The sequence below is a fragment of the Pinus tabuliformis genome, chromosome X, assembly GCF_031772625.1.
Source record: "Pinus tabuliformis cultivar Carrire ecotype Pingquan chromosome X, CPIR1, whole genome shotgun sequence".
NCBI lineage: Eukaryota > Viridiplantae > Streptophyta > Pinopsida > Pinales > Pinaceae > Pinus > Pinus tabuliformis.
In genome coordinates, this window is record NC_142308.1 from 940,217,524 (window position 1) to 940,231,113 (window position 13,590).

A 13,590-nucleotide genomic window follows, 5' to 3' on the forward strand; every position below is an offset into this window, starting at 1 on the left:
TTTTAACGAGCTTGAACCCTGTGGTAACATTGCTCGTGGCTAGGTTTATTTTTTAATGAGCTTGAACTTTGTGGAAACATTGCTCGTGGCGGGTTTATTTTTAAATGAGCTTGAACCCTGCGGTAACACTGCTCGTGATAAGTTTGCATGCCCCCAGCATAATAATGCAAATCGAGGTGCATGCCCCCCAAGCTTCATTGCATTCAACACGGTGGTTGGAATGAAGGTTTACCTTCGAGATCTTTGAAATACTCGACATGGATTTTATGAGATCGTAGTCAAAGACTCGATTTGGAAAGGGAGTTTTTTCATTTTTTAATGAGGTTGACACTGGAGAAGAACTATACTCAGAATCTACCGTATTTACAGTGTTTGATGGAAAATCAAAAACTGAAGGATGATTAAGGTCATTGGAATAATCTTCATTGTAATCCGGGAGTGGGAACGATGGTGGTAATCTTCCCATGGTGCCTCCCCTAACATCATTGACTAAATGATTCCTTTGTCTATAGAATGTACATGCGACCAAGGATCTGAAGAGGTACCATATTCCTTAGACCTATCTATCCAAACACTCGATGAGAATTGATTTGGGTTTGCCCTCCAGGCCAAGAAAATTGATTGCTACAATATTTCTAAAATGGCGATGATCCATGCTGACAAAATGTTTAGGAATCTTCCGAATCCATTAGATATATAAGATTTCATATTGCAGGTTTCCACTGTGGCCACTTCCGCCAGATTACTCGGAGGTGGTAGGGAAAAAGTACCCATTAAGGCAGGATCTTTTAGGAGACCTACTCCGATATTTTGAAGCAAATGATTGCTTCCATGGATCATTGGAATGATTCCCATAACTTGTGAACTGTTGGGGAGAAATTTTTGTTGGTCGACGATTGTAATTCCTCCTTGAAAGGGAAACGCAATCTTCCTGAAGTAGGTCGACACAGCTACAGCCATGGCATATATCCAGGGCCTTCCTAATAGGATGTTGTAATCGAGGTTTCTATCGATTACTTCAACATCAATTTCTATTGTTTTTCCCCTTAGTTCAACTTGCAAGTTACTTAAAATCCTGTATGGAGTGTATGATCATCCATCAAATGCTTTTAACATTGTTGATGATCACGACAAGGGTGGTGAGCCTAAATTTTTCCAGCAACTCATTGACATAATACATGTAGATTCCCCCTCATCAATAATTGTTCGATGAACAGTTTTGTTGAGGGCTTTCACTTGAATAAGGAAAGATAGTTGAGCTGGTAACTGAGGGTCATATCCTTTGTGATTAAAGGATACAAGATTTGAATCCGTTGGGTCAATCCCACCTATTACTGATAATAGATCCTGCTTTTGGGGGAGGCAATTTTGCGGTACCTCAAGTGTCGACATAGCGGATGGCGATTGGGCCAGGTCCTCTACTATATTATAATTATGTGCTACTTTTGCATGAGGATTAAATGTCGATTTGTGTACTACTCCCTTTGGCGACTTTATCATTGGTTCAGGAATGATGGGTGGCACAACTTCGGTCAAAGTTGTTGTCAAACTACTAGGTTATTCATTAGCCTTGTTATTCGACAGTTGTGGATTCATGTAATCTTTATTCCTTGTCAAAGCATCATTTTGCTGCTTTGAGATAGACAACATAAGCACTTGGGATCGGGAAGCATTTTGATTAGCAACCAGTTTGGTTCTCGGGTTTGGAAACGGATCAGTCAATACTACTGAGGTTTTTGAACTCTTAAAGAGTTTCTTAACTTCAGCTTTATGTGGATAATCTCTCGTCTGATGATCCTCATCGCATATCTGACACCAAGCGGGGGGTTTCCTTTGCCCAGAAGGGTTTGCAGAAGGTTTTTCAGAAGATGACTCATCCTGCCTCTTTTTTCTCCCTTTCTTTTTCTTCTTGCCCCCTAGTTGCTTCAGTTGTTTGCCATTGTCGGTTGACACGGCATTTACCTCCGAGGCGAGAAGTTATTCATTTTCATTTTGATCAGAAATCTTACGGGCTTTCTTAGATGTAGCCTTTGTCGATTTCGTGCTTGTCGTACCTATCACACCATCACCGGCATGAGAGTCTTTGTTTGATTTAGGAGGGGGAGGAATGGAAAATTCCGGTCTAGGAGCATCAGGTATTTTATTGTAGAGCGTGCCAGACTAAGTATAGATCAAGTCTAAATATTGTGCACGAGCAATAACTTGCTCTTTAGTGACGACTCCTCCTTTTGCCACATCTTCTGTAATGGAAGGTAATAAAGGCTTAATAAACCATTCAGCTAAAAGTTGATCAGGAACATACGTTTTTATCATTCTACGACGACGTCGCCACTCATGAATATGATCAGATATGTGAGTGGCCGTTGTTTGCTTGAAATTGGTAAGAAGTTCTGTTCCCGTTTTGTACCTTATCAGTAACTGAAAATGGGTTAAAAAGGTTGTGGCTAGTGTACTGAAGTTGTCAAACGAAGCTCTGGGTAACTCGATATACCATTTTGTTGACGGACCAGTTAACGTCCTCTGAAAAAGGCGAAGCCTAATCAAATCATCGTTTAGAGTGTTAGATGAACACCACAGATGAAAGGTCATCACATGATTCGACGGGTCTTCACCCGGATTTCCATTAAATTTAGGAATATCTGACGGAAAATTATGCGGAATCGCCGGCCACCAAGGGGCATAAGCAATTGGATCATTCGTCAGCCAGTTTAGATCTGGTAATTCTAGAGTTGCTACAAAGGGAAACTGTTGATTCAGGTTAGGCGAAGCACACCTAGGATAAGATGGAATCGCCTGAGCAGTGGGTCTTTGCATACCAGCATAATGTATTTGATGTTGGTAACTTTGATAAGGTTGATCGGCATAACCATTATAATATGGTTGTTGATAACCGCTTTGGAAATGCGGTTGCCCATTACATACAAAGACTTGTTGCTTGGGTCCTTGATATGATTGCTGGAATGGCGGTTGTTGAGATTAAATCAGCCATGATTGTTGGACCATTTGTTGTTGCCCAATACTGGATGATTGACCAAGATGAGGAGTCATAGTACTTGTTTGAGCGTGAGTTGCTCCAGATAAGGAGGCACTAACCTGAGGTTGTGATTGAGTCGTTGAGACAAGAGGTTGTTGTATTTCAACCTGAGAAACTTGGGGTTGACATACAACAGGTAGCGCTTGTACTTGCGACGCAATCACCATAGCAGGTATAGTGGGAATATTTGACACAAGGTGGACTGGTTGCATTGAATACAACCTTGGTTGCTGAGGCAGTATTGGTACCCAACCGCTGGATGTAATTCCAGTTTGACCTGAACTTTGTTGTAAACTCTCATATGGTTGTCTTCCAGGAGGGAACAATGAAAAGGCATACTGCCCTCCATATGGTGGCAATCCAGTACTTAAAGGGTAGATTGGCCTTTGAAGACACATTGGATCAATTTGCTGAGTTTCAACATAAGAAATACCAGATGATAATCCGGATGAAGAAATAGGAACTGACCATGTCATTGAAACAGTCCCTGATTGGACTCCGGCTTGTTGTTGATAACTTGTCGGGACAGATGGTACACCGGCGAACATCGCTAGAGTAGCAACAGGAGGCTCTGCCACTGCTGCGTCAAATGACACAGTCCTGGATGTCGACGGTTGTTCAGACATATCTAGTCTATCCAAAAGATTTCCTAGCGATTCTACAAGAACTTGCGATGAAGGGAGACTAACTTCTAAGATCAACGAGGGAACAGTGATGTTATTCCGGTTAAAATAAATTTTAGACGCTTTGACACAACTTGTTTTTTCAATTTTTAAGAGTCGAGAAAAAACAAAAGATGACTCTAGTCGCCTTCGATTTTTAATGAGCCTGAAGTGACAAGTGCTCAGATGGACCTTTTCCTTTAAGGAGTTTGAAAAGGAATGAAAGGAACTGCTCTGGAAATCTAGATAGAGGGATTACCAAACCAATCGCAAAACTGCAGAATACTTTTTACGGTACGGCAATCAATCTTCCTAAATGTTGTGTTCAGTGCATTGCGATTGATAGGGCGGCAGACACGGCTTCCTATGATAAAGGATAAAGCCTATACTGGTCTCCCAAAATATACTCGATGGTATGTGGGAGCACAAGTCCGTACTGGCACTTTTCGTCTCAAAGTGGAGGAATCACCCAACCAACAGTGAAAACAACAGTTACCAGGCTTTACGACGCCAGAATACGTCTCTAGCCTAGACTTCTAGATGTTGTGCGTTAGGTTCCAAGGCATTTTTAGATTCATTAAATTTATTTTATAGTTGATCTTGCTTAAGAAATTTGCCTTTCAGGTTCATTGCGTGATGTAGATGTACAATTCCTAAAATGCAATCTAAGATGATAAACAGTTGTTTAATCTTCTTTTTGCAATGAAAATCCTAGCTACTAAGGAAAGAGAGATGATTTTCTTTCAACAAAGAGCAGAGAGCACACACTATATGCACCATCCTAAATCAGACCAACAAACAGTCTAAATGCAAATGCACATGCATGTATTTGTTTTCAGCCTTCTTAATGTGTGAATGATAAAAAGAAAGCTAAGCGCAAATCTGAATTATTTTTCAAAGCGACAATTACTAACGAGTTTCTTTTCAAAAATGAGGACAATGACGACACTTTGCTATTTGGAATTGAAAACTTGCTTTCGACACTTGAAAAACTACTAACTCAAATCAAATACAAGAGTAACAGTGTAATCGACTATCAAGAACAATCAGATTCTCTTCTATGACTGAAAATGACACTTGCGACACTTTCAAATCAAGAAACGACAGTACAATTACGCTACTCCTTTGTAAAAGAGAACTGAAAATGACTAAAAATACATAAAAACATTTACAGTTCTTTGCACAATGGAGGTGGAATAACAGCAAGGAAAGGGGTTTCAAACAGAGGTGTACTGACTACAAGCAGCAAAACTCCTGAATAGAGCTGAAAAGTATGAAGACAGAAGCCAAAATCTAAGAGCAGAGGAGGTCTGATCAGCGCACCTGTAGCACAGAGAAACTGAAATGCAACGCACCTACTACACTCGGGAAGTGCGATGCATTCAAGTTTCAGAGAAGACACAATGCAATGGACCAGGGATGAGACTTTAGCTGGGTTCTGGGTCACAGTTTGCAATTCAGTTTAGGGATTTAGGGCGAGCAAGTGGTAATCAGTAAATCAATCACAGGGGTAGATCTAAGGAGGTTACTAGAGCCACCACAAGGGAAATTAGAGAGCTTGTAAATCAATTGTTTAATTCATAAACAAAACCCGGAGATAGACTGAAGCAGCGTTGATCTACTTTGCACTTGCATAGAAAATGCAATTCGAAGGCTAGCTGGCTTGACTTCAGGCTCCGTCTGTAAGTTTATAAAGTAAACAAATGTAGATGAACAAACAATCTACTCGCTCCCTAGTGGAGTCACCATTTTGTTACCGGGAATAGTGTCTATGCAGAACTACTAATCCCACTAAGGCTGGTAGCTACCTTAGAAACAAACAAAGTAAAACTACTTTCGTTTTCCTTTATGAAAGATAAATGAGAGAAGAATAAAGGAGACCAACCTCTGTCTTGCGCTTGGTTCCTTGCTCGATTCCTCTCTCTTCTGATAGTCTTTTGCTGCTTGCTTTCTTGTATACCCAGCTTCACAGAGTACCTGTAGAATCAAAGCAGCATAACACTATACGAGAACATAGATCTATTATCATAAGCAATATAGGATCAGATGTATATTAACCATACAGATGCATAAAACATAAATCATACAAGAGTATGGAGGAAAACTTGAATAGCTTTATTGATAATCAAGAAAGAGCCAAGAGAGTTACAACCAATTGTTCTGACCCAGCATCATCCTCTCAGCAAGAAGCCCTTCTTCACCTCATGAAAAGCTTAGATCACCCAACACTACGATATTGCACCAATAAACCAACAGCACTTCCTTACAAGATACAAAATTCCAGCCTCCTGGATCTCTGGGATGAGGGATCCATACATAGATGTCTGCAAGGGAAATGAGTCAGCTTGTGATTTGATTAGTGTCTTCCCTCTGATAGTTCTTGATTCCACTTGGAGATTGATGATCTCTTACTCATCCCTGGTCGAATTCAGATAGGCAAGTGTCACAGGAGAAGTTTCTGGAAGATTCCATGCTTCTCCACCTTGCGGATTGACCCTGCCATTTGTCCCTTCTCGCCCATCGCACCCCATAGAAGGGCTTTTTGAAATGTAGCGCACCTACTATTTGTATTAGGTGGGATGCATCGCACTTTGACCATGGAGCAGGTGAAATGATCGAGTTTTGGCCAGTTCTGAGTAGTTTTTCATGGAGAACTTCTGGGAGATGCTGTAATCAGTTGACCTTGTTCTTTTAGGGGTTGGAACAACATCTTTAGGGACTTAGGAGCCCTTAGTTTATGGACATTTATGATTGGGGTTGCAATGCCCAAAAATGTCTATAACAAGGCTGCCACAATCTTCTTGAGAATAGCTTCAAGTACCTTATTAGTACTTTCCACTTGCCCATTCGCCTGTGGGTGGTAAGGTGAAGTGACTCGGTGATGAATTTTGTACTTTTTGACAAGTTTCTATATCAGCTGAGAAGGAAATTGTGCTCCTCCATCTGTAACTATTTCCTTTGGCACTCCATACCAAGAAAAAATTTCCTCAAATAAGAAGTCTATAATAGAACGTTTAGTAGCCTTAGTAAGTGCTCTAGCCTCCACCCATTTTGTGACATAGTCTATGCACACTAAAATATAGGTATTTTGTTGAGATAGGGGATTAATTGGTCCCACAAATTTAAAGCCCATCTCTCGAATGGTTTCATCGCAAATTAAGGTTGTAATGACATTTCATCTTATTGATTAGGTTGACCCATCCTCTGAAAACTATCACACCCTTGTGTATATTTCCTTGCATCTTTAAACATGGTAGGAAAAAAAAAACCCATTTGTTCTCCTATCTGCAAAATTCCCTCCACAAAGCCCATCATGATAGGCCTTGAGGATATCATAGATCTTGTCCTCCCCTACACACCTTCTAATCTATTGATAAAAACCAATGCAAAAGCAGTAGCCATCCAACCAAAAGTATCGGGAACATTGCTAAACATTTTTTCTCTTTTCCATAGGAGAAACATGGTGATGGGGAAGTTTTCCTACATCTATGTAATTGGAAATTTCTACTACATATGAAGGTCAATAATTGGATACTGCAAAAATATACTCATCTAGAAAAGAGTCTTCAACGGGAAAATCATCAATAACATTAGTTAATCTAGAAATAAAATTTGCAACAACATTATCCTTCCCAAGTTGATCTATAATGGTGATATCAAATTCTTGGAGTAACAACAACCACCTAGTAACCCTGGCATTAGTAATTGGTTTATTCATTAAAAATCAGATAGAAGAGTGGTCAATATGCACAAAAGTTTGGTAACTAGTAATGTAAATCCTACATTTGTAAATAGCATGAATAACAACTAAAAAATATTTTCTTGTCACCATGTAATTTACCTCTATGGGGTTCAAGTTCTTGTTGATGTAGCAGATGGCGTACATTTTATTTTCCTCATGTTGTCCAAGCACATATCCAATGATTGTATTAGAATAATTAGTGGATATGTGAAACAATGGACTCCAATTAGATCCTTGTAAAATAGGAGCTGTTGTTACAGACCTTTTCAATTATACAAAAGGGTTGTTACACTTCTTAGTCCATGCAAAGCCCTTATCCTTTGTTAATAGGACAAACAATGGGAATGCAATATTGGTAAAATTTACTATAAATCGTCTATAATAAGATGTCTATCCCAAATAGATACGTACCTTTGTCTGCATCTTATGGGTGGAATTTTCAAAATTACCTCAACTTGTGTTGGGTCGACCTATATTTCTGCAACAGAGAGATAGTGACCTAAAACAATACCTTTAGTCATCAACATATGGCACTTCTCAATGTTGAGACAAAGGTGGGTTTGTATTAAATTCTCAAGTACTTTCTCAAGGCCATGCAAGGCTTCATCAAACTCAATCCCGTAAGGTGTAAAATCATTGATACAAATTTCTAGATGGTCATTAACCATATCAGCGAAAATCCTAACGGTGCTCGTTTGAAATTTTCAGGTGCATTGTAAATCCAAAAAGGTAGGACTCTATAAGAAAATGTACCCCAAGGGTAAGTGAAGGTAGTTTTTTCCTGTTCCCTAGGAGCAATTTGAATTTGATTATAGCCATTGAATCCATCTAAAAAAAAAAAATTACCAGAAAAAATATCTAGGACCTTATCGATAAAGGCTAATGGAAAATGGTTCTTTTGAGTGACTTTGTTCAGCTCCCTATAATCTATACAAACTCTCCACTTCCCATTTTTCTTAGGAACAATGACAAGTGGGTATACCCATTGACTATCAGAAATTGGATAGATACAATTTGCATCTAAGAACTTTTGAAATTCCTCTTTGACAACACTTTTTAATTTTGGATTCATTATATGTTGAGGTTGTTGGATAGGCTGAGATCCTTCCTTTAAGTATATATGATGTGTACACAAAGTAGGATGGATACCCTTCATGTCCTTGTGGTCCCCCGTGAAGGCTTCTTTATTCTTTCTCAGTAACTACCCTAATCTCTCTTTATGTTTGGGAGATAAATTAGGGCTAATGTTTAATGTCTTCCAAGGCTCTATCTCTACTAGAACACCCTTAAGGTTGGGGGCCTGTTGTAGCAACTATTTTGGAGCCTCCCTACTAAACTTTCGTAGCAACTTGTCTTGCCTTGTCAAGTACACAAGCTTCAATGATTTTCTTACAGAATGACAGCATGTCCATCAAAGCTTGTTGCATCCCCCTCATAGGTTGTTTCACCGGACTTGGTCCAGCTACAAGCTTAGCAGCTCCCTCAAGAAATTACACAATTCTGGAGGGGAACCAACCTTCCCTCCAGAAATTGCGCAATTTTGTCTGGAAGCCTATTGGGCTCCAAAATTGCGCAAATCTACATGTCATTGTTCACTTAGAAAATTACGCAATTCCTCCTGGCAAGGCTACTTTGCCCAGAAATTGCACAATTATGGGCAGCAATCAGCTGCTCTACCCATAAATTGCGCAATCCCTCTAGACCAGCAGCCTAGATCCCTCCCAGAAATGCGCATTTTTTCCTCCCAAATGAGTAGACTGTTGCATGTGCATTTGAGTTGACCAGTTCCCTCCGAGACCGAGCAAAATTGATTTTCATGCATGGGTTGCTCCTCCCAAGCAAGCATGCAAAGGCATCCCTTGTTTCAAGGATCTATTTTTAGCAGTTAGAGGTTACATGCAAGGATCATTTCAGAAACCTCCCACCAAGTGTCGCTTTCCCTAGATTTGTGTAATGTGCGTCGCAACCTCGATTTTATCAAAACTCATCAACCAGATGTTGCAAAGCCCATTACTCACATCAATCTTATAGCTCTGACATCCCACATTGCATCTAGGAGTCGTCATCACATTCATCTCAGTTGTTTTGGGGTAAGCCCGCTTTTCATATCTCACGCTGTGTTTCTAGAACTTTTTGTTTTTCGCTTTGTATGAATGTTTTCTGCATGATTTCAGTGAGTACTTTCTGTCGTTTTGATAAATATTAGATTGTACTAGCACCATTTCATTTTTCATTTGCATCTCACTATTGTTGCATGCATGACACTGTTTTGCAAACACGGTCATCGTTGAGGCAGCTTGCTTCACACACATGCATGCTTTCCTGTTTTCTGAATCTTGCACTTATTGTTTACATGAATGATCATTCACTCTTTTGCACTCGCCTTACCATGCATTTAGACTTCTCATGTTTTCAATCGCCCGTCAAGCAGACTAGGCTGCCTTGCTCGGATAGCATTGTGCATTTCTGGAAGCGAAGCCTCTGCCTTCCCTCCAGAAATTGCGCAAGTCTAGCCAAGCACTGACCTCCAAGCTTGAATTACACAATTATTGGAGGCAGTGTCCCGTTGGCCCCAGAAACTGTGATTGCAGTTTGTTGGTTGCACGTCACTACTGACTGAAATTGTGCATTTTGTAGTTTCACTCCTCAAAAGGCAAGGTTGGAATGTGTATTGCGTAGTTCCAACAGCTAATCAGCCTCCTAACAGCCCGGACAATGCCTTGCATAGTTTTGGCAGTCAGCCTCCAGACCTCCTAGCGGAAATTGCGCAACCTTCATGTTTAGTCACATAGGTGTGTTGCAAGTCAGTTCTAAAGTTCATTTTGGTTTTCGACTGACAAATTTCTTTCCATGAGAATTTCCATGTCTCTAAGTATCACAGGTGTTCATCTGCCTCTCAGTAGCACAAGTACAATGGCCTTCAAGAGAGCATAGTCAAAGGACATCGTTGAGAGCACAACGTGGGTTGAGGCCAAGCAAGTATCTACAAGATTGCCTACCTATGAATACATCAAGTTGTTCGTAGAAAAGGACATCAAGATAAGATGGCAATAGCATCACAGGGAGTAGCACCATCAACAACATCATAAGGCAGCACACCTGCGTGTGGTGAATGCAAGTGGAAGGTTGTTGACAACACAGAGATGGAACAAAGTTGCAAGCTTGATCAGATCCACTTGTCATGAAAGAAAATTTGGAGATTGAGGCTATGAGGTGACGGCACGACAAGACGATCACGTGAGAGCAGATAAAAGAATAGAGAAGGAGTTGCAGGTGATGAAGCAGCAACTCAAGGAAGAACAAGAGTTGTACAAATGAGAGAATGAGCTACGGTAGGAACAGGTACAGCGAGGGGTGCAACATGCATAGACGGATGAAACTGTGCCCGTACAAGCGATAGATCCATCCTAACAGCTAGCACGGAGTAGACATGGTGAGTGATGTTGTTGATCGCATGAAAGCGAATTAAGCAGCATGCATGTCATTGTGCGCATGCATGCGATCTAACCCATTTGGCACACTCACTAAGACAAAGACAAGAAGAAAGTCTAACTAGAGCTAAACATGCAGCTAACAATTGATGCACATGACCACCAGCACACGCTGGAAGACCAGCACAGACACTATGCATCAGTGTGTTACTGGTTCGACCGCACCCAAGAAGACCATGTGCATGCTAGTAGACGAGTTGGATGGAGGAGCCATACCAATTCACCCGTATGCAACAGAGGCAAGGGTTCACTTCAGAAATATGTCACCATGGAGTGCATACAAACCATCATGGAAGACCAATCTTTGCATCAGCTCACCACCTTCACCATCACAAGCATGTCAAAGAGTTGGTCTCATCACAACAGACCGAGTGTCAGTGATGTCTTGCATGGCTTGCTTAAGCCATTTTGTCTCTCTTGGGCACATGTGCATTGTAATGTAATTTCTTTTCAAGTGGAGGTTCAAGTGTCAATAGTTGGATGTAACAGTCATAGATTAAATGAAGAGTCATGAGGGTATATGAATTGTCACAAAGAGGAATGTCAAGGGTCACCCCACCCTTTGCTATAGATAGGACCTCATAACTCATTGTAAAGGCTTTTGGTCAGCCAAGCTTCTAATAGGACTAGCTTAAAGAGAGCTTGGATAGTATTGTAATGAGCCTTGGCTTCTCCACTACACAGAGCTAGTATATCTCTTTGGAGGAAGAGACGGTTGTGGCTGTAATGTTCTGTTATCAGAACTAGTAGGTTGACATGGATGTATTGTATGACTGGAACTTACACTTTTTAATATAACAGAGCTAGCACATTTCATGCATATGTTGTATTGTACTCTATTTTATTTGGTTTACTCTAAATGATATACGTATATGTTTTCTTACGCATGCATGTATGGACTATTCTGTATAAGTATGTATGAATCTTTCTGAAATGTGTTGTTGGTTTAACCATCACTTTGGATTGCTAGCTAACTTTCCTTCCATGTTGTGATGCATTTTTTCTCGTGTGTTACCTTCTTAACTCCGTGCTATCACAGGTTTCCAAGGGGCACACTCATCTCAACCCCCATGTGTTAGAACCTCTCATGCACCTTCCTTAGCTTGATGCATATGTCACACCCTTGCTACCAATAGAGACATCTTACCTGCCTCTGTGCGAAATCGCAGTTATGGCATTACCATACGACCCACTGTTGGGACTCCTACACCAAACAGTCTAAGTTCTAATTGGGACTTCTTACTGAGGAGATCCCCTTACATGTTGGCGGGTCCATCACTGTCAACATTTTGGCACTAGAAGGAGGGCCAGATGAAAATTTGAGTCCTCACATCTGTTTTTAATCTCTACATATCGATCATGACTAAATACATAGTTGCTCTTCCGGAGTGTATGTCTTATGGAAACGACTCCATAATCTTGGAAGAGCTCTCGGATAACTTGTCATATATAACATATGATGGTGGAGGCCACGTAGCCTTGGTTAGGCATGCGTTCGGCATTGTAGGCTCATGCAAAAGACATGGAATATTTGAAGAATACATCACCTATGCATTGTTCATCTACATGCTTCAAGGGAACCCATTGCACGGGTGTGCCACGCTACCCGAAAAATCTATTCATTCTCTTGCTCATTTGGTCAAAGAGATAGATTATGCTTTCAATCACTTTAACCATAAAGCACTCGATAAAGAAATTCAAATTACAAAAATCACTTGATGAATCTGTTGATCAGTTTTACACACGCTTTTGTAATCTTGCATACTGATTTCCCAAAGATGGAATTGATTGGGAATTTGTTTATGGAAGATTTGAGTATCTTCTTCGCATATCCGAACCCCACTCAGCACACTTCAGTGATGGAGTTGAGCAATCACACGCGGACATAGTTGCTTTCACAAGTGATTGTCCTTCTTTACCTCATCAAAGAGCTCCACCATCATGGAGTGATGTGGGAGATCATGCACACAAATCTATTGAATTGTCACATCCTCCCACCCCACCTACTCTTGATATATGCACAGATTTGGCTTGCAAGTCTATTGGTTGTCACATGGTTTCATTCCCTCAACCTTCGTGCCCACGTTCTATTTATCCTCTGGATTGTACTGTCTCGTGTACCTCCATTCCGGACTCCTCACCTATTATAAACGAGGACCAAGTTGTCGATGGATTTGGTCTTATGCAACCAACCTGTGCCATCATTCATGATGAGTGTGTGTGGGAATCTAAAGAAGAACCCATGGTGAAGGATGACTCCCTTCTAATCGCCCCTCATCTACTTTATCCTGACATCCCTTGTGATTCTACCACTGTTGATTTCCCCTCTGAAAACCCATTTCCAGATGTTTCTACTTCCACTCATTCACAGGACAAGTCAGATGTCAGTCTGTCATCACAGTGCAGAGAGGACACATCTTCCTCCGAAAATTCATCCAATCTGTCATCTGTCATTTCTAAAAACACAGAGGGTGAACATCTTTGATTCGCATCTACCCCTCTATCTGATTCATCAAATCATGAGGATGCCAACAAGCATCCTGAAATTTCCAATCTTGGTTGTCGTGATCTCTCTACTTCTTCATCTGACCACGATGTTGATTCAATCATTGTTAATATGTCTAATACATTGGTCTACGATGACCTATTTTTGAACAAAGT